Source organism: Branchiostoma lanceolatum, chromosome 12, assembly GCF_035083965.1.
Source record: "Branchiostoma lanceolatum isolate klBraLanc5 chromosome 12, klBraLanc5.hap2, whole genome shotgun sequence".
NCBI lineage: Eukaryota > Metazoa > Chordata > Leptocardii > Amphioxiformes > Branchiostomatidae > Branchiostoma > Branchiostoma lanceolatum.
The window spans coordinates 17,602,589-17,628,733 of record NC_089733.1 but is presented as its reverse complement, the minus strand read 5'-3'; the positions used below and the strand labels follow the sequence as shown (position 1 = coordinate 17,628,733).

At 39.8% G+C, this 26,145-nt stretch overlaps 1 long non-coding RNA gene across 1 annotated transcript in view; it reads left to right on the top strand.

Moving 5' to 3' along the window:
- LOC136446623 (uncharacterized) overlaps positions 1–26,145 on the top strand; it is a 42,145-nt gene that overhangs the window by 1,042 nt on the left and 14,958 nt on the right. Inside the window, exon 2 of the long non-coding RNA XR_010757610.1 lies at positions 1,253–1,499. This is a non-coding gene — a long non-coding RNA (uncharacterized lncRNA). The remainder of the gene's footprint in view (positions 1–1,252; positions 1,500–26,145) is intronic.

Sequence of the window (26,145 nt, the reverse complement as noted above, 5' to 3'; positions counted from 1 at the left end):
GGTCCTTGGTACAACTCACAGCTTCCACAGCCCAACTATCATCATCTGTGGGCGGCGTCTTACGTGATTCGTAACTTTGAAACCTTACTCTGACTGCAAAGCATGCTGGGAGGTCATAAAAAGGACAGGATGTGGCGCTATGATTAATGGTCCCTGCAGAAGTCAACAAGGCCTCTCTAATCTGATATCTAATAGCTCCCCGATCTATAACGTAATTTGAAAAATAATTGAGGTATGAAATCGGAAAGGCTGCAGCTCGAGGGGTGTAATATGGAGGAAATAGCATTCCGTGCCGGTATAGCTTTCCCTTTTTATTCCGCGGCGTCAGTCGAAGGATGATTCCATTGTTTTGCCATCGCAGGTTTCCACCGTTGGGATGTTAGGATTGATGCCTCGAGTATACGTGAAAATATGCTTACCATCCAACAAACGGAAGAGCAGCTATCTGAAAAATACCTCAGACTCTATCTTCAAGTGATTTGTCTTCATTTGCTGCAGAGTTAATCCCGTCCCTAGTGTAAGAGGATAGAGTTAGTATAGTACTTTCATTACAGTCCACATTCAATCAGAAGCAGGGTGTGCTTTCTGAAAAACGGCTTATGATATTGGTGGTCGCCGCCAAATTACAGAAATGCTTCGTTGATGTAATTTTGGGACGGTTTAATAACATTTGGTGATATTGACAGTGTAGGGGTGACAATCTCTATTCTATTGCATCAGGACTGTGTTTTATCATTGTTACCATTCTAGACACTGCAACAGCATACATGTACGACAAAAGCCACTGTTTCAAAAATTGTTTCATCAAAATATCTTCAAAATATGTACATGTATCTGTTTCAATGCTAGAAATTATGTTTTCTTTAGCTATGAAATAGATACCTATAAGTACAGGAATAAAGGAGATACAATAATAAAATGTACATGTACATTTGTACTGTACTGGAAAAAATCACACCCCTATAGCCTAACTTAAAAGGCCAGGGCCAACCATATCTGTTTTGGTCAATGTCAATCATTACAACTGCCCTTGATGCAATCTAGTCTGGGTACCATCCTCTGTAGTAACCACTGGCTCAATATTTTCACTTGCTATATCCTTTGTAGTAACTGTGGTTAGCAAGCGAAAAGATTGAGTCAGCGGTTACTACGGAGGATGGTACCAATGCTAGGATGCAATTATCAGCATTGAACTAACAACATATATTTATACTAATGATAAATGTCTGTTTTTAATCTCTTCTTTATTCAGAACACACTGAACTCCTACAGAAGATAGACATCAGCCAGTATGCTGTGATGACAACCGAACAGTGTCTGTTCAGCGCCATGTCCATCTGCTCAGTCCTGGGACATCGGGATGCAGATGGCCATGGCACTGGCCAGGTATCTGCGAGGTGGCTGCGGATGGCAAGAAGGAACACGAGAAACTGACCAGGATCACCGAGCACCGGTCTCATAGCAAACTGAAAGCAGTCAAGGCACTGGCGATGATAACGGTAATACAACTGATCCAGTGGTTTCCAGCGGTGATCGTTGGACTCCTAGCCAAGGCCACACCAATTTGATTTGTTACTTCTCGGATTTAAAAAAAAATATGCTTAACTGGAAAAACATAATGAAAACAAATAAACCTTGGTGCACTCAATTTTATAGCGATTACAAACAGACATATCAAAGTTCTCCTCCCTACCCTCTGCTTTTATGATGTCCGCTTTCTATACTCTTCCCTTAAAATGTCCGAGTACCAAGTGAATAAATTGCTGTGGCCTAGGGTTTGAGCCATCACAAAGGACAGAGGACCCTTTTCTTGCGCTTGTTCTACACTATCGAGTCGGTGAAGGTTTTGGTCTCCATAACCTTATCGATTCGATCGTGTACACAGAGCGCAAAGATATCCACCGTAGAACAGTGGACAAGGTTAACCACAAGATCAGGAAACGCTAGATATACTCAAGTCCTACATCTCTGAGCATGAGACTTACTGAGCTATAGGTGTAAGTCTTGAGCATATCCCCATACATATACATGTGTTACAGTTGACTGAAAGAAACTAAAATGTGGTGTTTTTTCTTTCTAATACCATTTTTCAATCAACTGTTCTGCTTTCTTAACATTTGTTGTCTATCTATTGAAAATTAAGAAAGCTTGAATTGAATAAATGTTTGAGCCATCACAAAGGACAGAGGACCCTTTTCTTGTGCTTGTTCTACACAATGGAGACCGTGAAGGTTTTGGTCTCCGTAACCTTTTCGATTCCATCGTGTACACAGAGCTCAAGGATATCCACCATAGAGCAGTGGACAAGGTTAACCACAAGATCAGGAAAAGCTAGATATGCTCAAGTCCCACATCTCTGAGCATGAGACTTACTGAGCGAGGTGTAAGTCTTGAGCATATCCCCATACATATACATGTGTTACAGTTGACTGAAAGAAACTAAAATGTGGTGTTTTTTCTTTCTAATACCATTTTTCAATCAACTGTTCTGCTTTCTTAACATTTGTTGTCTATCTATTGAAAATTAAGAAAGCTTGAATTGAATAAATGTTTGAGCCATCACTAAGGACAGAGGACCCTTTTCTTGTGCTTTTTCTACACAATGGAGACCGTGAAGGTTTTGGTCTCCGTAACCTTTTCGATTCCATCGTGTACACAGAGCGCAAGGATATCCACCATAGAGCAGTGGACAAGGTTAACCATAAGATCAGGAAACGCTAGATATGCTCAAGTCCTACATCTCTGAGCATGAGAATTACTGAGCGAGGTGTGAGTCTTGAGCATATCCTCATACATATATCACATTTGACAGAAAGCAACTAAAAGGTGTATTTATGAAGGTTAGACATCCAGGTAAACAATATATAAAGACAATTCAAACTCTACAACTGGATATAGATTCGGAGATTTATTTTCGTAGATAAATCTCAGAATCTTTATCCAGTTTGAATTGTCTTTATATACAACTAAAAGGTGGTGTGTTGTCTTTCTAATGCCATTTTTGATTCGGCTGTTCTGCTTTCTTAAATTTTGTTGTTTATCCATTGAAAATCATGAAAGCTTGAATTGATTAAATGTGGCAAGGTTTTAAGCTATCAGAATTTTGTCTGACAATGAAAAATTGAAACTTCTGTATTACAAGATAATTACCTGGATTATAAAGTAAATAAAGGTAGCGGATTGATATGGATGACAGGTAAGCATGATAAAATTCACCGTCAAAATTGGTACTAGTATACAAAGACCTAAATGAAAAAAATTGGCTTTTCTTGTCATATTTTCTACTGAAATTCTAGTTTCCTCCAAATGAGTGACAAACAATCATTCATTGTATTTTTTGCCTATGGCAAGAGAACGAGAGAGGAAGATAAAAAACATGCAGTTGGCGGATCAATTTTTCACGTCCAATCTTTCTCCTCATCATCCTCCCTTATCAATGGGTCTATCAGCACATCATATACTACTGAAGGAGCATGATAGGTTGGATTAATCATGTATTCACCTGCTTTTGTGGACCAGAGCTTCGGCAATCGTTGTGATAAGAATGACCATCCATCTACCAGTCCCACTCGGCTCTGTAACAGGAAAAATCTCTGCTTCAGCAAATCTTTCTTAAGTTAGCCCATCAGCTCTATTCTGGAAACAGTTATTTCTTATGAACCCTTTAACCTTGAACTTAGTGTGGTTTTCTTAGAAATCTCTGTTTCAGCAAATTTTTCTTAGGTTAGCCCTTCAGCTATGCTGGTATTTCTTATGAATGTTTTCACCTTGAACTTACTGTGGTTTTCTTAAAAAACTCTGTTTTAGCAAATCTTTCTTAAGTTAGCCCTTCAGCTATGTTGGTAACAATTATTTCTTATGAATGCTTTAACCTTGAACTTAGAGTGGTGATCCAAACAGATCTCCAACCCAACATCCCCCAGACTGTATAATGCACTCCTGTATATCTAAACTGTACATACCTGGGGGTGCTGCACTAGAGATCTCTCAAACCCACTGGTTTTCAAAGTGGCAGATTTATGTACCTCGGCGGATTAATCTCAATGGAGGTTAGATGATAAATCAAAACTTAGCAACTCTACGCTGAAGTTCCTTCTTTACTACCTTGAATTTGTTTTTGACACACCAAACAACAGGCTGCATTGTCCCCGCCCACACAACCTTATTAACCTTAGGAAAGACCCCATCCCCTCACCCATCCATCCACCCACCTCCAACCAACGATGGGGTGCCAAACAGATTGGATTAAACAATTAAGAATGTAGGGTGCCACCTCGCTGCACTGTGTGACTGAAGATGTGCCCTACCGTACGTAGATGTTATCAGAGCTGACTGTTGTTCGGACTACTTGTATCTGTGTGGTGATCCATCATTCCCCCGGGCAAGGTGTGACCGGCGAAGGTTTCCCTGATTGGGAGTTCTCACCTGTGAGAGATGTTAAGCCCTTAAGAAACACCTGTCCGAGGTGAACAGGAGATGAAGCGATGATTGGCACTTGCTTTACTTCCCGTTGGCTTTTGTTGCAGCTGCGATGCCGTTTGGAACATGTACAGTATTATGTACATATTGATGGACCCAAACCAGGGATAGGGTTGTTTTTAAATCATTTAAAACAATCATCGCACCCAGGATAATATAGCTCTTTGTAGAAACAAAGAACTTCATTACGTTGATGAAGGTTAGACATCCAGGTGATAAGATACGCCAAAAATAGTTACTCAAGCAACTGGATAAAAACAACACGAGCTAATTGTCTTATTAGCATACAACCTTGTCTTGACTTAGTCTTCTATTGAACCATCCTAAATTTTGTCCACTTCATTAGCATATCTAAATCTATTCAGAGTTTTGGTATAAAACCTAGTTCTACCAGATCTGTCCTTAGTCACTGACGAAAGATAGCGGATGCTGTCTGAAACATCTGACTATTTCAAAATTTTATCCAGTTGCTTGAGTAACTATTTTTGGCATGAACCCCATTATGTAGTCATTTACCAATCGGACGCAACTATTGACGGAAATTATCATACCCAGTTCTGCTAAATCATAGTTCTTGCCATACTTTTCCATAAGAGTTACTTCTTGTCCAAATGCATGTTGCTGCTAATAATTCCACTATCTGCTGCAGTTAAGGCATGATCACCACGAAGCTGGGGACTCTTCGCTGTGCTTGCTTTAGACAATTGAATCGGTGAAGGTGCTAGTCTTTGCATCCTTAACTGACTCCATTGTATTCACCAAGCACAGACTTTACATCTACCACAGAGCATTGGACAGGAGATAGTGTCAAGACTGCATGTTCATTCTTTGGTTCATTTGTTCAGTTCCTTGTAGTGCAAAGTGGCAAATATAGGTCAGCATATTGGTAGCGTGCGTAGCCCAGCGGTTAACAATCTTGCCTTTGGAACTAGAAGCCCCGGGTTCGATTCCGGCTGTGTTGCTCACCCGACATGCACGCTACCGGAAAGGGTTGCAGTCCTTAGGACGGGACGTTAAGCCGTGGTCCACTGTTCGTTGTGCTTGTCTAAAAGAGCTAGTGGAATTTCCCCGGTTCAATGAACTGTACATAGCGTCTGTCTTCTCTGTCACGACCAGTGGAAGATTAGCACATCTATTCCTTGAGTTCATTTGAGCTTAACTGGTTCGAGATCACTTTCCTTTCCAAGTTTCCTTGCTGTTTCAGTCGCAGGGTATATTTTTATAGGTAGGTGTTGCTAACCCTTCGCCTTGAACATGCTCAAGCACCTCCTCAAACACAGGATCCCCATTTTACATCCCTGCCAAAAGCAAGCCCCAACCAAATGATAGATAAATGCCAGAAATAGCACATCAAAATTGAAAACTGTAATAAGTCTTTTTCAGCGGTAGCCTGTTCGTATTGTGCTCTTTGTGACTATAAATTCATTTGGAACACCTGTATACAGATAGCAACGCCTCACTATAGCATCAAAGTAGCATCAAAACCACATCTTAGGAGAAGTAGCCTAAGACCTTCAAGACGTTATCTAACTTATAATTACCAGGTATGAATTACAGATTGAAGCACTGGACAAACAAGGAACTCTATGCTGGTCTCCCAAAAGTGTCAGACAAGATACGGGCCAGACGTTTAAGGTTTGCCAGACACTGCCTTAGAAACAACAGGGAAATAGTCTCGGACTTAGTGTTATGGACCCCAGCACATGGGAAAAGAAGACAAGAAAGACCACCCTTAACATACATAGATGTCCTTAAAAGAGACACTGGCATACAAACTGATGGCATGGGGAAGGCTATGCAGGACAGGAGCTTCTGGGCGGCTACAGTGGTTCGGGTGACGGATGAAGGAGACTGGCACCCGACATAAACGTTAAAAAAAAAAAAAAACCCTTAAAACGTTGAAGTTCTTAAGAGAGGCAGTTGTAATTATGTTTTGCTGACGTTGTAATTCATGTCATGTTGTGCACCCAAAATTCTTTCTGTGCACCTAACTTTATAGGTTATGTGCACCAGTGCACCTATTCCCAATCCTAGATTTAGAGCTCTGTGTCTCAGTAAAATGTCTGAAGCTATAAATAATGCCTTGTTTTTCTTCCATATTGTTTCACAGCTTGCTTTGAATCCTGACATCATATATTAATCCTTTTCACTCCTCCCATTAATTATGGTAATGACAATAATTACATTTTGCCAGAAGGTACTTCTTGTTGCTTATCTGACAAATACTGTTTTTTTTTGTTATTCGATATATATTTGGTTATTTGATGGTTTTGAAGAAGAAGAAAAATCTAGACCCAATATGTTGCAAGCAGCTTTTGCACTTGTCTTAATGTTGGTAAAAATTACACGCACAAAAAGCCTCTTTTTGCGGTAACCTGAAAAATTTTGAAGGTCTGAAAATGTAGAATAAAAACAGTATTTCATATCTCAGTTTTGCTGAGATTTCCAAACAACCAAATGATCCTCTACTTTATTCCTTTCCAGGCTTCCTAGTAACCAGCATCATGCATTTGTATGAGATGGGGAGAACTGGCTTCCTGGTGCCTGCAGTACCGAGTTTTTGTCCTAGAGGTCTCTTCCCCTCCTGTCCAGGGCTGTGTGTTGGTGGATGGGTTAGGCAAGTTTGCATGCAGCCAGGTTAGGGAGAAAGTCCCTCCATTTGTCTTCATCATTATTAATGCACTGTTATGTTGTAATAATTGGGGTGCTCCATGGCAAGTATTTGTCACCATGAGGATCGCTTTCCAGCTAAGGAGTAAATACGCCCTATAATGGCGGCATTGTACGCTCGCGGTGGCGATACGTGCACGTCATCTGTCTCACTTTATCTACCTGCCTCGCTTCTCAATTTCCCAACGAGCGCCAGAGGAGTATGCTGTAACGTTCTGGATGTCACAGAGCGAACATCGTCTATTGGGGTTGTGATATTTCACAGGGTAGTAATAGAGTGTGCTGCGACTTATCAACCTCCGTGTCCCTAAATCACCGGGATTTGTTGGGCCTCCTGTAGGAAGTGAGAAAGATAGACCTGTTCAGGAGATAGGTTGATAGTAAGGTCATTTTATTAGTTATTGTATGGAGCCTTATATAGAGGACAAGTAAAGGAACTGGGATTTTTTTTAAAGAATCAGATTACAGATGACAGAAAGCATGTTTTATGTAGAGATATGCCAAATTGTTTGAAGCACAGTATCATACAATCTCAGTTCATCAGAATTATTGTAATAAACATAATGAAATAAGACCCTTAGTATTTTTCCTGAACATTATTTTTCATATAGAATTTTACAGTGTAGATGTAGATATAGAATTTTAAGGTTTGACTGCAAAGGATGAGCAGATTGGTGACTAGTTAACGTTTTATTTTCACAAATTCATAGAAAAATACTGCGACAACTTGTCCCAGGTTTTTTTATGACTTACTGTAGAAGTGATCTATGCAAAACCAATGATGACAAGCTGCTGCTACTGCAAATTACTGTTATGAAATCAGAATGAAGCGAATGAATGGAAACATGACGTTGGAAGGTGTAGAGTGTCCGTCGGAGTCGTTTTTTGCCTGTTGTGTGTCAACAGTGGCCAGAGCTCCACGGCGTATCCTGTTTCTGTAACCTTGAGGTGACCTCTGGATGAACCTGCTCCGAGTTCTGCATGTTTTCCTTCACCAGTCTCCGCTAACATCACAGGAAGCTACACAGAACGCACTCTACAAACCAGAGAGAAAAAACATCCAGCTTACACCGTAATAGTATACCTTATAATAAGGCATTTTACCGATTCTTATCATTAATCATAGGAAATATGTACTGATCAGGCAATTAGCGTTATTATCTTACATGATTATTGTAGCATACGTTTCATATTATATCATGGTTTTATGCAGTGAAGGCTCCTACGCAGAATCTATGAACATTATCTTTATTAATAATTAAATCAATGTTGTCTTTTATATTAGTTTTAGGTAATGTAGGTATGAATTCTACCTCTTCAAATTCAAATCTTCCTTGCTTAATGCTATTACCCTGTAGTTTCATGGTCTGGGACAAAAGCAATTGGAATATTTTTTTACTGTCCTTTTTTCAGTTTATAGTTCATCACATCCAATGGCAAAAGTTTATGAGTGTGAATTGACTAACTGTCACAGAATCGTATGTTTCTTGTCAAATGGTTTTGCAAATTCTTTGAAACCACAGACATATTGCCAAACAGGTAGATGAGGAGTAAAGCTACCTCATCACTGTTGCTATGGTAACAAGTTGCCATAGAAACAGATGCTTCTGTCTGACTGCTGATGTAAAGAAGAAATCTATGATGCTCTCCCTTCTCTCCAGGTGTTGACAAAGAGAGAAGAAAATGCCTGACCAAACTTGATGGACTGTTTGTTTTTTCCTGAGATGCACTGGTTGTCAAAGGAGTTTATTCTTAGACATCCTAAACTCTTTACCTTGTCCCTTGCCCTGTCGAGGACTGTAAGAGGATCGTCCTGTTGTTGCTCTGCCAATATTGACTGAATAGCTTGTCCTTTAAGGGCCGTCCTGAGCTCTCAGTGTCCCGGGAAGTCAGTCAAGCGGGCGATCAGCTGCTGCCAGTCTTCGGTGTGTTTTTTCGTGAGAGGGAACAAATGTTAGAAGTGTGTCTTTTATTGCAGAGCAGGAGATTAGTCCGGAGAGGGGATTAGCCGTGGATTTGGAAGATTACGGCTGCATGTGTATGGGGGTGCTTGGCGGATTAGCGTCGAGTTTGGAGCGGGATTAGTGTACTTGGCTTGTGTCAGGTAGTGGTTGACCTCCGCACGACCCCGGCCAATGTCACACCAGTTGCGTGAAGGGTCAGCTGATGCAATGATGCCTAGTGGCCCAGGGCCGCACGAACAAAAGCCCCATCACTTGTTAGTCCGCGAGATTTCCGGACTCGTGACAGCGAGAAGACGTTCTACCGCTGCTTCAGGAAGCACGGAGGGATCGGGTTACAGGTTGTGCGTATTGTTGCCCGCCCCCACTGTCTACACGCCGCCCTTTATGTCCGAGCGCCAAGTGTACGAGGGAGTGGCAGGTGGAACAAAAGGTGTTTGGCCTTGCCAGGGTGAAGAGTTGCGCCCGAGAGCCCGCCGGGTTACGGTCAAATGCACGTGAGGGAGTTCGGAAAGGTGCGGCAGCAGCTAGAAAGGTCAATGCCAAAAGGACAAACATGCGACGGCTTCGCAAACATGTAGATCAACTTTCTTTCAAAAATAAATCTGAGTCTCCCCGTGAGCGTTGTTGTCATACCCCAGAAGTTCCCCCATTGTCGTCTCGCCAAGTGTTTTGAACGGCACCTCTTAACCCCACTTTAGCAATTACTTCAAATGGCGTTCTCTTAGATGACTTAATGTGGGGAATTTCTATTGTTCGGGGTCGTTTTGTGTTGTCTCGTTGGCAGCTGCTTGCTCGGGGCAAGGTGAGGCCACATCCACAGTGACAGGTGGCGGACAAAATTGCCCGGGTTCACTCAAAGGTCACTTGTCGCAGAGAAAATTTGCAGATTGAGGGAAGATACGATGTCATTGATGACGATGTCATGACGTTTCTGTGCCTTGTATGTTGACATGCTGATACTTCCCTTGATATGTGTCTATTCAAGGGATGATACTGGGTTTTACAAATATGAACTGCAATGACCAATGACACACACTTTTAAAGGCAGCCAAAGCAATATTAGGGCTCGAAAATCGGATTTTGACAGTCAATTTATTTAGTCATTCCTATACATGTACATGATCAGTTCAAACAACACTATCACAATGTATAGGAACATTCTTGTTGCAAAAATACGATGAAAATCGTGGCTGGAGTTTTCGTAGGCTCGCGAAACTAAGGGGATCTTCGTAGGGGACGATTTTGCACAGTTTTAAAATCCTAAAAGTATGAAGTTATTACGCAAATGTGCTAAACAATGTTAGTAAATGTCACTACCATAAAAATGTCAGCTTTTTTTAATTTCCATTTTGTTGGCCCTAATGTTGCTTTGGTTGCCTTTAAGTTTAACATGATTTTTTCAGTGTGCATGCAAAAGTACAAAGCAGCCTGTGTAGCTTGCCAGATTTTGTTAGCATGTTTATTTTGCGTTTACAACTTGTTGTACGCAATAATGGGATGATTAGTCATCATGGTTGTTTAGCACCTGTTTCGATCCCCTGCCATTAGTTAATAAAACAAACAAACAAAGTGAGATGAAAACATATCAGGTCTTGTTGAAAAGTGACCATATGATATGACAACCAAGCAATGGAGGTGAAATAAAGGCTCTAAGTTGAATCGAAAGAATAACTTGTTTTCATTCCAGGGAATAGTTGATAAAATTGTTGTTTATTGTTGTTTGCTAGGTAAAAATGAAATTGTTTGACAGTCCTCCAAAATAAACCATAGAAAAACAAACATGGACAATTCAACAATGGTGCTATATATTGAAAAGTGGTATTGTACAATGTTAACAGTAGTATATACTCTAATAATAACAACATTTCTCTTCTATTAGATGAAATGACATATGATATGAAAAAAGTTTTGGCTTCTCTTGGGGGATGGTTAGTAAAAAAGAGTCACTTATTGTGACTCAGATGAAGAAATTCCTGTCAAACTTTCTTTTTGCTTCATGTCCATGCAGTGTTAGTTGGATTTGAATCCAAATGAATACAGTAGGAAGTTACTTAAAATACTTTATTTTATTTCTTCCATAATCCAAGTAAAGCGATTTTAAAACTTTTGATACTTGGAGATAATGCAGTTTCCTCTTACGTGTCATCAATCAGAAACTTCATAATGCGAATAGTTTTTCTTGTGTTTTTTTACCATAATCCAAGTAAAGTGATTTTAAAACTTTTGATACGTGAAGATTATGAAGTTTCCTCTTGCATGCCATCAATCAGAAGCATCATTTCAATCTATTTTATTTTTGTTCCATTTGATCAAGGAGGTTTGATTCTAAACCTCCTTGATTTGATGGATTGTCAACTTGGGGAAAATTCTATCCAGTCCTGGAATTACTGTCTACTAACATAATTCCACCAGGGTACATATGTGTTAAGCCTAGAGCTCTTTTAAATATGTATTGTGTTCCTATGGGTTTGTTTTTATACCCGAAATAAAATAAAAAAATTGCTGCACTAGAGATCTCTCAAACCCACTGTTTTTTCAGAGTGGCGGATTTATGTAACCTGGCGGATTGATGATTAAAGTTACATATCTAACTGGGTAATTTTGGTGACTAAGCTGTCTACAGCTTTCATTCTTTTTTCCATTCCACTCATTGTTTTGAAGCTCGTTTCGTCAAATCCGTCATTTTCAGCTTACAAAAAATACATTTTTATCAGTTTCATGCCGTGAAGTTCAGATTTTTTGGACGGACGTGGGGAAGTTTTGTCCATCCCAATAAGTAAATTTCCGTCCCACTACTATAGGTAAATTTGGTCTAGGGACATCCCTGTCTAAAACTTTGGGCAAGAAATACTGTAAGAAATGTCGTTGGAATTAATGTAATCAAATTATATGAACAAACAATAATCATATATGGCTACATTTCTATACAAAAGTCAGTTAAGTTTTCATCATTGTCAAAATTTCCAAGAAATCAGTATAAATATTTGATAACAAATTCCTTGACAAAAGTACTTTTCTTTAGGCTTGTTTAAAAGTCAGTCAAGCTTGAAAAATCTTGGCTAAAAATTGGATTGTCAAGACATGTGCATCAGTGTTGGTTAGGGGTAGGAGTCTTCGTTTTGTAGAATTGATGATTGCGGTTGACAGTTCTGACAAACCAATGGAGTTTTTGTGCTCTTTCCTAACAATGGGGTCAGCGGGGCATTATTAATATTTTACAATGACTGGATCACACAAAAGGTGCATTTGTGATAGGTCAGTGAGAGGAATTAATCTGAATGTCAATTAGTGATGATGATAAGAAAGCGACAATACCACAATTCTGAAACCAGAAGTTTCAAGGTCTAAGAGAGACGACATATTTCAATAGGAGACCCACTTGTATTACCGGACAATAGGAAGATGCCGTAGATGGTCTTAAACCTTTGTTAAATGATGATGCCTTTCATATTTGGATTGCAAGATGGATTATTGAAAAAATGCAAATATGAGATCTAGATTTACAGAACTGAAACTGTTCAGGCCTCAATCAGGAAATATTTTTTATTTCTTTTATATAGAATGGGTACATGTACTTGAAAATATCGTAAATAAAAGAATACTTGATGTCTTCTTAATCTTAATTCTGTGATTTAGGAAAGTCATCCTGAGTATCAGAAGAAGAAGTTCATTTCTTAAAAGAGAGAACCTAAGATATTTCTCAGGCTAGCAGACCTAATAGAACATGTTGTTTAAAGGGTTAAATAACTATTGAAAAAACTTCGTCCTCAGCCTTTGCCCAAGTGATATTCCCAAGAATCTTCATATTTTAGAACTTCACTCATGTTCTGTCTTGATTTTTCTCCAATGGTACTACTTGTACAGCACTGTTGAGGGCACATTTGGATGCTGCAATATGTTAGCTGAAACAACACATTCCTACAGCGTATTTGCATATTTGCAGTCTGCTAATTTTTGTAGTGAGCAACCATGGCATTTATAATCATACTTTTACATGTTGAAAACACATGATTTGAAACCCAGTGTCCCGTCATTCATACCGGACTAGACTAGAATAGTCAAATGCTATGTTGTTACCCTTTGTCTGTCCGTCCTTTCATGTTACATGTACTTGCAATTAGCCTATAGGCAAGAACTTGCAATAAACTTATATATATAATCATACTTTTCCATGTTGGAAATATCTGATTTGAAGCCCAGTGCCCTGTCAAATGTACCGTCGGCCGCACCAGACCCCGCTGACATAGACCTCAGGTGTCTCCTGCTGCGTCGTGTCGCGACACTTTGAACTCACAGAGCTCGACAGTAGTTGTCCCTTCTGTAAATTTACATAGCCTCCCCGTCTCTTCCAGCCTGTTGTGTGCCGTCCGTAAGACCCGTCACAGGACCTGTAAAACTGACAGCGCCAGAGTGTCCTGTTGACCCGAGAACAGCGACCTGCCAAGACCGGTGCGTCCGGGTAATTGTGTTTGGGTCCGTCGGCTCATGTCGTCCCAGACACCACCATTCGGCGAGGTGTGAGAGCATATGTGTGCTCTTCCACGGCGTGACATCGGGCCGTGCTGACACGCCTCCGGCAAATGGATTTTTATTTTACGAGTGTCAGGGGTGTTTGCCGGCACCGCTGTCCTCCATATTGTCGTGGTCGGCGGTGTGAAGGGTATTTGGCGACGATAAAAGGCAGCTGTCCACTACCGTTTGTTCGACCCACATTCGCTGTTTATACGGCTCTTTTCCTACACTGCAATCTTAGTCGTGTCTTGACAGGAGAACAAGGTGGTTGCTACCTACGTCTAGACATAATAGTGCTGGTGTCAAAACACTTCTTCTGATCCTCTCATCACACGGAGTTTGCTTTGTTTCAGAATAAACCAACTTTTCTCCAATTGTCAAGCTCTCTAAGACTGTCCGGTGTAAGATATGTCACGTCGGTTTGCGGATTGTTGTTCAGTTTGTACAGATAGGTAGATGGCTTTAGGTTCGTCAAACTATGTTTGACCTCTCCTTGACTTGGATTTGAGCTTATTAGATTTGATCCTAAACAATGCTTTTTATAAACTATTTATTGTTGGCAGAACAGCAGAAAATATTCTCCTGATCCATTATCTTATGAAGATCTGACATTCCAGTAATACAAGATTTAAAGTTAGCATTTTATACCATAGAATTCCAACTTGCCCCAACAAATGCCACAAAGGACTTCACTATAGCGTTATCTTTCCAATCTGACATTCCAACAAAGGTGATTTAAAAGTCAGCAGTATGTACAATAAAATTCTTTGTTTTCTTAAACAAATATTCGATGAAGGCCAGACCTAGGGTTTCAACATTTAAAATACTTTGAATCATGTCACAGAGATTCATATATCTTCAGAATAGATTTTTGTCTTTTGGATGTGTTGTTGGCAAACAATTCAAAATATAATTGTAAAAAAATATCAACATTGGTCCTGAATTTGTTTTTATTTTACCATGTTTCAATGGATTCGTCTTGCATTTGAGTCAAGAAAAAAAGTACTATTTGTGTGGCGTACTCAAGTTGACTGGGGTTATACAGATATCTATATCATGACTTACAAGTTTTAGAACTTTATTGACAGAAGTGACTTTTCTGAAGGTTATATTTGTAAAAATAATCATTTTTGGACATTGGAAATATAGTTGTGTGGAATTCAAATTTGGAAAGAAAATATTCAATCTAGAAGATGATGACCAAAATAATGCTTTTTACAAGACAGAAAAACTAAGAACAACAAGATCATAGCACGTCCAGAACAAAAGATACCAATACCGAAAATTCTGCTGCAGTACCACAGTCACATACCAGGGGCCCAAAATCGACCTTGACATTCATCTTCTGAAGATCTACCCACACACGAAATAACATTGTAATCCATCTAAAGGTTCTTGGGTTATGCTGACTACAATATCAGCCAAAAAGACACACACACAGACACGCCAAAAGCAAACAACAACTATAAAACAAACAAACACAAACAAACAAACAAAAACTATACCTCCATTTTTCATGTCAGTAACAATTAAAAGATTGTACATAGGGGGCTGTCCTGGAAAAAAGTTTCACTGACTTCCCCCAATTTCAAATGGACTTTCCCTTACATCTGTGTAATTTCCTCTTCACCTTATCTATTGTGCTTGACAATTACGCACGCACTAATACCGTGTCACCACAAGGAAACTCTAAGCCCACTATTTTGATTCCTTGGCACTCGCGTGCAATAAGGACCAGATTACGAGATAGGACCGGATTCCCGATAGTGCTCGTTACACCGGTATCTGCTCGGATCTGTGTCATCCCAATCCTCGTGTGTACGGGATGACAACTTTTAGGATGGGATGTTTTGTCAGAATTATCTCCCCCACCCACCGGTGCTGACACTAATGCCATATTTCTGTGCTGTTGACAAAACAGATTATGCCAGTAAAGAGGTGGATTTGTTTGCCAAATGTTTCTAGGTGTTTTCATATGGAAAATGCGTGATACAGGGCTGTTTTCGGGACCCGTCCGTCCCGGGACGGAACTTTGCTTGTTCGGACGAAACAAGATTTCACCCCATCTGTCCAAAACTCTAAACTGAATTGAAGAAAATGTATTTTTTTGAGCTTAAAATGACAGATTTAATTCCTCAAAATCTCCCTATAGATTTTGCTATTAATTGACCCTCATCTATTTTTTGATTTCGTCATTTGTAATTGTCAGTAAGATACTAAGGTTACAATGTAGATATATTGTCAGACCCCTTATCAAATCATAAATTTCACAACTTAATTTTGTCTTATTTTTTGACTGTGCATATTTCTTCTGCCGTTTGTAGTAGTCAATAAGAAATTATGGTTACAGTATGAATATACTATCAGACACCTTTCACAAATCATAAATTTTGCACCAGAATTTTGTCTTTCCCTTTTGACAGTCCGTATTTTTTCATTTATTTCTCCATCAAAATGATTTTGCTTGACCTGAATGAAGGAACTTTATGACACCGTCCCCAATGCTTAGAGACGCCTCCGGAATGTGATTAGGGAATATCAGGGGCAGGTATTTTAGCAGGAACTCGGATCCCTCTGTTTATATTCCGGGATGACACTAATTCCACTCACAAATCCGACATCTGAATGCTTTGCCAGCCCTACCCTCCGCGCGGCATGTTATGAGAATTGAAAGAGGCAATCTCCATGAAATTCTCCAGTGCTCATCAAATAGAGAGCATATGAATAGAATGATAAAAAGGGAAGCGGGTTTGTTGACATTCGACAGATGCTCGTTTGAAGCCAAGATGGGGCGATGAGTAGCATGTCATTTTTCCACAAAAAGGATTAAGGATTATGAACAGGCTTGCCCGGAGGATAGCCAGTGTAAGACCGGAGTTAACGTCGGATGAGACGATAGTTCTGGAGCAAAAACAACTGATTAAAATCCATCTGTTGTTGACATTCTTCTCATCTTGTGTAGATCAAGGGAAGACACTTACTGTAAAAACAGAAATGTTCGCGGTAAACTCTTTACCACCATTGTGTGACTGTAGCACTACTATCATTTCCAACGTAAACTCAAAACCACAGCGAACGCTTCATTTTCTCCTTACTGGGAAATTATATCCCCGCGAATATTTCAGCATTTACAGTTTATACACCTTAGATTTATCACTACAAAGTCATTTTTAAACGTACCAAAGCTCTTAAGGATCCATCAACGGCTTCTCAAGTTATGCTGTTCAGGAACACACGCACCCAAAACCAACCTCCTTGTCAGACGAAGGTAAAAGGGAAGTGTAAGCTGTGAGCTGCATTTAGCCTCCTTCCTGACCCCACAACCAATGTAAGTTTGGTGCCCAAAAGTACCTTGGCAATAAGAAGGTTAAACTAAAGATGTTCAGATCTTGAGGCTTGCAATCAGTGTCACTGGCATAGTTAACGTATTTGCCCAAGACTCAACAAAATGACTGGACTTGTCAGAAATTTGGCATATCGGTAGCTTAGAAGGCATCAAACACTTAAGCCCCCACAGCAACACCATAATTAGTTCATGGAAGATTCTGTCCTCTGGACTTGAGATTTGTTTAAGAGTCATGCCTGAATGAACAATCATCTAATGCTACTTTGTCTTTTGCCTTGATACCCATGAACCCTTATGGGAGACCCTGGCTAACAGGGTGATTATGGGATCATTTCCTGGCCATGAAGTAGAGAGAGGGGGGGTTATGCGGATAATCCTCTGGGCCTGAAGGTTAGAGCAAAGGTTCAGTGTGTGGCCTTGGGGCAGATTTGGTGTAAGTCTTTTGCCATATAATTTTCACCTCTTTTGGGAAATTGTTTCAATGAAGCAAAGTTTATGATGTCATTTACATCATTATGTAACAATGATAGGTGTAATCATTATTATCTGCTGCTTCCCCATTGGATTAATCTTTGGTTTAATACAGAAAGATCATGAAGAGGAAAGCTAGCTGCAAATACTAAGTACTGTATCCAATAATTTGTGCACGTCTTATGTTTGCAAATAAGGACTTTCGGAAAGTCTAGCAGCCACACATTTTTTTTTACTATACTCTCGTTCCTTTGTAGATAAACCTCTGTAGTTTCTTGTATCAACAGCAAAACATATGCTGCAAAAGACGGCACACTTTATGGCAACAGTTCTCCCAGTTTAGGACACTGGCTCTGCATTCTTTTTGCATGTACTCCCTCTGTACACCATGGTCTGCCAGCCGCCATTGTTTTGGGTTGCCTGGCAACGCGATGCCGTCGCCATGGGCAACCGTCCCCGGGATTGATGGAAGAGGCTGAGAGAGAAGATACCTCCACCCTTGGCACATCAATCTAGCAGTAATGGGGGAAGAGCCGTCAGATCTGACAGGAACAGCCCAACACAATTGCGGAGGTTAGGGAGAAGTGATTTGTATTCCGCCTGTGGTAGGGTAATTAGGGCCTGACAGACGAGGGGGTGCAAGTTCAGGTGCGGTAATCCATCAGTTCCTGGCAGACCGCTGGCTGGCAGACTCCGCGGCACACCCGCTCCCTCTTTATCAGGGGGAAGGTGGCGGTCGTGGGTCTGCCAGGGTTTATCTCTGCAGTCTGACGGCCAATTTGGCATGAAGAGAGAGTTAATCCACTGCCACATTCTGCCCAGGCACCGGAACCCTGTCAGGGGGACAACCGTTACAGTACAGCATGGGAGGTGTCAAATCTTCAGGCAGTTGATTTGATTTCATTTATCTATTTGGCTGTAGAAAAAAGTTCAGCCAGGACTACCCAACTAGCCGAAGGCTATTGTTAAGGGTTAGCCCTGGTCGTTGAACAATATACAAAATTCAACACAAACTTTCACAAAGCACATTGAGATGTTTACTAAAACATGACTAAAATACATATAAAGGCGTACATAAGATACAAGACTAAGGTACATAGAATTTTTTTTAGTTGGTATAACCAACCTTCAGAAGTTCAGAGTAACACACCAGCTTCTGTATCGGTATAGCTGGTATAACCTCCCTTCAGCGAAACACATCTGTATTGCCGGTATAACCGCCCTTCAGCATATTACACCAGCTTCTGTATCTGTGTAGCCAGTATAACTGGCCTTCGGCGTAACACACCAGCTTCTGTATCTGTATAGCCGGTATAACCCCCCCTCGGTGTAACAGCCCAGTATCTGTATAGCCGGTATAACTGCCCTTCAGCATAACATAGGGTACCAGCTTCTGTATCTGTATAGCTGGTATAACCGCACCAGTCGGCGTAACACCCCAGCTTCTGTATCTGTATAGCCAGTATAACTGCCCTTCGGCGTAACACGCCAGCTTCTGTATCTATATAGCCAGTATAATCGCCCTTTGGTGCAACACACCAGCTTCTATATCTGTATAGCCCGAGTATAATCGCCCTTTGGTGCAACACACCAGCTTCTGTATCTGTATAGCCAGTATAACCGCCCTTCAGCATATTACACCAGCTTCTGTATCTGTATAGCCAGTATAATCGCCCTTTGGTGCAACACACCAGCTTCTATATCTGTATACTTATAGCTGGTATAACCCTCCTTTCCAAAACATTCCAATACCTGTAAGGTCTAGTAAAGAAGTGGACAACAATGAAACCATGCATATGGTTACTATTTTTGGACAGCTATTCAACTGGATCAACTAAAAATACACCCATTAGTGTCTTTCTCCTTCTGTCACCCATACAAGTGTTAGAAAAATTCACTGTGACCCGTAAACTTGCGTCTTTTATCTCCGTTCTTTGTTTACTTTTTTCTCCTTGACAGTCTTGGAAAAACACGTACACAGTTCTTTTCAATATTTGCTCAGCTTGAAGCTTGGTGAAGCAGTATAACTTTGCCCTAAGGGTGGCCGGGGTTCTCCTCTATTCAAGTCGCCTGTTTAGGTCAGGGTTCTTAGGTGCCTTTGAACTCTTCACCCCGGATCACTTACTGTTTTCGCGTCACTTTCCGGAGGTGTGCTTTGTGTGGTTTACCGGCTACAGTGGAGTCATAAGTGTTGTTGGCGTTGCGTGGCATTCTCTGGATTTTTGTTTTGTTTTCGAGTGCAGCTTCGAATGACGACGATGCTTTGAGGCTAAGTGGTCGGCCTTTGAACTTGGAAATGTATAGCAAGCCTCGTAATGTTGGTGAATTCAATTTACAATTTTCAAAGTGTAATCTTGCTTAAGCAAGCTTGTGGCTTGTCTTAGGCTTTTAATTTTGGAGTTTTTTTTCCAACTCAAAAACGCATGATTATTGTAGGAGAGCTACATCAAAGTATGTTCCTGTACAGTTTTAACCATTTTTGTACATCTCAAACCACTTTTTCCTAAATCTTTTCTGTGCAGCTCTTTTACACTTTCAGCCCCCCCAATTATACAATGTGCAGACCCATCATCACTATTATCAATCCAAGATTCTGTGGATTTAACATCGTCAGTGGACCAAAGAGTATTACAGCTAGAGCTAAAGCACTGAGCTTTAAACTAACCAAGATAAATATGTCTCTTTATCAATGACAAGATTCGATTAATAACAAATTTTGTGTACCTTTCTCAGGACCCCAAGAACCACTTGAAGATAAATCCTGTGAAAAATGAGGTGTCGTTAAAATGACACAGGTCGTTAACCACCCTGTGGGTAATTACTGTTTTATGAACTGCCTGACATCGTTAGGTGATAATTTGTAAGTGAGACTTTTATATGGGCTCCATTCATAACAACTCAACTGTACCATAGAGAAACTGGTTTACTAGAAGAATAGACAACCCAAGCAGATATAAACTGTAGTGTTTTTCACAGGAAATGTTATGTTACGCTTTCTATAAAGTGTCAAAAGGCGACACAGATTTGTCTGAACAGACCAATATCAATTTCCATCGATCACTCCTCCTTCCTATACTTTGATTTTCTGTGTTCCTCTGTTTTGTTTTTCTTCTAAGAAATTTGCAGTTTTCCCGGCAAAAGTTAAAGGGTTAGTAAGAAGTCATTCTTATAGACTCCGATGCAGACTCAACCCGGCTGTTTTCTTTTTCAAGTTATTGTTTTTATACTATTATATTTTTTTTCTTATTGCTGGCCGGGATAGTCTAACCCGGCCAGCAATAAGAAAAGAAATATAATAGTATAAAAACAATAACTTGAAAAAGAGAAGAAAAAAATATAATAGTATAAAAACAATAACTTGAAAAAGAGAGAAAAAATATATAATAGTATAAAAACAATAACTTGAAAAAGAGAAGAAAAAATATAATAGTATAAAAACAATAACTTGAAAAAGAGAGAAAAAAAATATAATAGTATAAAAACAATAACTTGAAAAAGAAAACAGCTGGGTTGAGTCTGCATCGGAGGCTATCATTCTTATCCCTCTGAACTGAAGTCCCGTTTGTTTTCGATGCACACAATTTAGTGACTTCAGCAGGCTTAATTGCAGGGTAATATAGATAAATTGTACCACAAAAAGACATCAAGCAAGGGAAAGCCAAACATCAAAAGTTTCAATGGATGTGTATTTCAGTACCATATATGGCCTCTGTTGGTCAGTATTGACCGTGGTAAAATCCTAATTCACATCAGCCCTACAGCATTGACTATGGCTAAACAGCCCTATACGAGAATGGCAGTGTCTGCCACATAAATCACATCTGTAAGCTGACTCAGTTCTGTTGCAAAGTTCTTTTCTGCGGATCCGCTTTTCTTCTGCTCTGTGCATCAGTCTAGCTTCTCCTGATTTCAGTGTGCATCTCCATCTGGAACGGTCACTTGCACGGTCCTCCCAGTTCTCCGTATCAATATCTAGAGCCTTCAAGTCCCTCTTGCAGACATTTCATTACAAGCTACCCTAAAACCAGTGCAATGGCCTAGTAGGCAGAGTGTTCGCCTTGCACACGGTAGGTCGTGAGTTCGATCCCAGCCGGGTCATACCAAAGACTCTAAAGATGGTACATACTTCTTTCTCTGCTTAGCACTCAGCATTTGGGAAAGAGTATGGAAGTTAAACACATAGCACTACCAGCGGACCAGCCCCCTGCTGTAGTGCACAAATGTGTGGCCAAAGGGCTACAGAAATGGAGATGGGCATCACCCCTATGCGTCTTATCAAGACGTCTGGGATACTTTACCCTAAGAGGTCTGCAGAAACAGCCAGTAAGACACATGAACCAGCCTGAGGCGTGTCGTGGCTGATTGACTCTTCTCCAAGTGGACATGACTGTACGCCGGTGACATCATATGAGGCGTAACGACCGCTGACAGGCACTGCCCGCGGCCACGTTTCACCTTCTGGTGCCATTAGGTCGGGTTTAGTCAATTTCACGGACAACATCCTCTCATATCTGGGTTTTGCGCCCTGCGTGAAAACTATTTTTTTCCATTTTTATAAGCTTCAACCCCTCTTAAGTCTGCTGTCTCCAGCTTTAACTTCTACTAACATATAAGTTCCATTGAACCAGGGTACAAAATTCTACCACCCTGAAAAGATACGTCCAAACAGATCTCCAGTATAATGTCCCTCAGTATAACACACTCCTGTATATCTAAACTGTGCATACCTGGGGGTGCTGCACTAGAGATCTCTTAAACAACAAACCCACTGTTTTTCAAAGTGGTGGATTTATATAACCCGGGGGATTAATGTAAATGGAGGTTAAATGTTTTCCTGCCCCACTCATTGTTATGGAGCCCTTGTTGTTAATTTTAGTTGTTAAATCTGTCATTTCATGCTTATGAAACAATATTTTCATCAATTTCATGTCATGAAGTCCAGATAATTGGGGTGGACGGGTGAATTTTTTTTCCGTGCCAACAAGCAAATTTCTGGAGACAGCCTTTCTCTTCTAGAGGCTGTCAAAATTCTGACATAAGTTCACTTATACAGTTATGAATTCCTTTTCATTCTTTCAGTAAATGAATCCTTTTTGCTGTTTGTAAAGTTTAAAATTTTGGCCAATCCAACCCTCTATTGAGGGGAAAAAACTATTTTGTCACTGTACAATCCCTGTTGAGTGGTATGATTTCTTTGGTAATCTCAATTAACCATCCTATACCTCCTTCATTACGATTATACGATAACTAAGTGGTTTCTCATGAACAAGCAATAGTTTACTTTATGGATGCTACTCTTCATAACTTTAATTCTGGAATGATTTCGTCACTTTGTGTGAATGCAGGTGCTGCTTACCAGCGTAGGAAGGAAACTGAGTGCCGACAGTTAGAAAAATGCATCTGGAATTCCATTTGAAAGGGTTTTATTCCTCTCTAATGTAATATTTGGATTACAGATGAATCAATCGTGTGTTTGCGCTAAGAGAAAATCTCTCAGCGTATTCATTTCTTTGTGATTTGGAAAACCATGGATGAACGTCGATTCCCATTAGTTAATACTTGCAAGCTCTTCGCCCTAATCCATTGTGCTGGGATATGCAGGGTGCAGGTGCATGGAGAGCCAGGATCAATCGCAGCTGGCATCTATAATCGCATAGAATCAATATGGAGGCTTACCTTCAATGTCAATGTGAAGTAGTCTCCTAGTACTGTTGTACTTCTGGGTCAGAGGTCAAGGTCATGGGAAAACACTGGAAGAGAACCTTGTCAAGTAGAAATGACTTGTTAGGGAAGCTTTCTCGCCCTTTAGTGGCAAAGGGGAGGATGATTGTGGTAAGATTTCATCGGTTTTTGATCTTTAATGTGTTTGAGTTTCGGGGATCATCTCAGAGTGATGAGGTTTTTAATTGGTTCTGACACATTGAGGAAAAGATGGCTGTTATCAATAAAGGTGTTGTCACTTGGCAAACAGTTCGCTTTGACCCCTGGAGAGGTCAAGTAGCTACATGTGTCGGGTCAAACGCCCAGAAGACTGAGCACAATAATGTATGAATTAAAGATAACCTCCTGAATCAATAGAGAGCTTTCAATTACCCACCCAAATAGTCTGTACGCTAAAGTCTGACGGAAGGATGCCCACAGTCATAAATACTTCATGATGCCGACCGTGTTTAGATCGGACCCACAAGTTCACAAGCACCAATGGCAGGTCTCGTATCCAATCCGGAGAGACAAAGCGACGAGAGGGGCAGATAGAATGTGTCTGGACCAATCAGGTTCCGCAGTGTTTGACAGAAGGCAGAGGAACATACAAGGTCAGGTTGACTGGTGCCAGGTAGGCTGTTTTATAAGCTACAACTTCCTGTATGGTTTGGAGAGTCTGATGCTATTGGTGTCTCTCTTGTAGAGTTGTCAGAACAGTTTTTAAGAGGAAAGGAGACATTTGTTGTTGATCTATGCTGTGGGTTTTTTTTCAGAACCTCAAGAATAGTTAGATAGTTAGAATATAAGCAAGCAATACTTGTTTAAGTTCATGAGACTTTAGAATATGAAACGTCATATCTGTTGGTTTGAATTAGAATCCATATTCCCTAAAAAATTGGAGCATTTTGTAGGATGATCCATCGTCAACCTAGGTACATATTGATTTCGTAGATTTTGGATTATGCATTATTGTAGAATGTACAAATGGAAATTCAATGAACTATGTTTTGAAAATTTTCTTGAAACGTTTCTGATCTTAAACACGATTGATTTTCTTTATTTATGTAACACCATATATTTTGCCATTGAGCATATTCTAAGTAAAGGTACCAAGGCTTTGATACTGGTAGCACTTTCATTCATTGTAAAGTAAGTCTTGTACAAAATTGATATGTAATAGATAGTTAAACCACCTGTCCCTTTTTTCCCTTTCTAGAATTCTATGTTATTCCCCATGAATACCAGACTGAAAGATTGAGTGATATTGTATTACTAACACTATCTGATAAAGCCACACCAATTTAATTTCTTGGTTAACGGATTTTTCTTTTAAAAAAAAAAAATTTGCAGAAAAAAATAATCAAGAAAACAGGAGGCTGGGCCAGCCCTCTGTTTTCATTATTTTTTTGTTTGAAAATAAAAATCCATTAACCAAGAAATTAAATTGGTGTGGCCTAACAGGTAAAATACACGGAGCCATCAGTACCATCAGATGGAGCCATCCTTAATAGATTCTGACTAGAGGGGTAATCCTTGTCTTAATACTTGTCTCCAGGAAGATTAATTTTATGGGGGTGACTAAGATAAACCATTATTGGTCCACAAGGGGTAATCTCAGAGATTAGATGTGTTCTAGTTTCTTTCGGAAAATTTTCCTGTAATTGCTGTGTTTTGATTATCTAGTTCAGTGCTTGAGCGATATCGATGCTATTGAGTCGACATACTGATTTAATTGTTCGAAAAGTTCTTGTTTTTTTTCTGTGTATGTTAGAAATGGTATGTCCCTTTAGGAAGGTAAGATTAGTCGGATGAAGTGCAGGCACAGGAAGGCTTTGGGGAAACATCCTGGCCTGTGTTATATGTCCAGAGAGACAAAACATGGGTGAAGACCACAAATGAACGGGTTTGTGTCACACCATGCAGTGCAGTCCTCGGGTCAATGGGGGTTTACTTGTTGGGGCCTAACGTTCCTTTATACTGTAAATCTTTCTGGTTTTATTTTTGCATTTTTCGCGATGACTTCAATACAAATTAATGGTCATTCATGACACCACGAATGTGCCTCTCCAATGTATTGCTACTGTACTACAGAATTGTTTCAACTGCAAACTTAAAACACAAAGAAAACCTACTTTCCCCTTCTATCAGGAAATTAAATTTTTTCAATTAGAATTACAGTCCTTAAATGATTATGAAGTTACAGTAGCATTTTACTTGTGGGACCAAAATTACTCAGGAATAAAATGGACCTTAATTTTTTTTTTGCTTTTTTTTTGCAATTAACTTTTTAAACTATATCAGCAAAGCAACCTTTCAAAATTCTGGGAAAGTTATTTTTCAGTATAAAAAAAAGAACAAATATAGTGGTTATCAAAAGTGACAAATTAATGAGGGGACTCTTTTATCAAATGTATGTAATGTAAGCTATAATCAAATTGAATAACGTTACATTAGTACATTTGTATATTGTAGATAAAGTCGAAAGTAGGGGTATTACCATCTAGTCCCTTATTTTGTCTTTCATGAAATTATCCCTAGGTTTTGTTTGAATGTGAGATTTTACTGAAAACCTTTGTTATGACTATAGTTATTCCTGTAATCCCCCCAAATCTGGGGTTTGTGGAATATGGCTGGGATTTGGTAGTCTACTATAGGCTCGTTAGTGGATGTGGGGCAGGACAGCCTTAATTAAACCCTCATTACAACATGGAGAGATAAAAATTGATACAGGAAAAGATAAAGTTGACATAGGCTGATTCGATAAGTACTGTAATTCTTGAAATTTTTGCGGTGGTTTTATGTTTGCGCTTTTCCGGTGACCTACAACTGCTGGTGTTTTCATTACTATACAGTATGTGACTATAGTGCTATCGTGAACTTAAAATCACCGCAAACACTCCATTTTTTTCCTTACCACAAAATTAAATCACTGCAAACTTAAAAACATTTACAGTAGTCAATGACATCTGTGTGGAAAGTCCACACCAGAGAATTTTATCG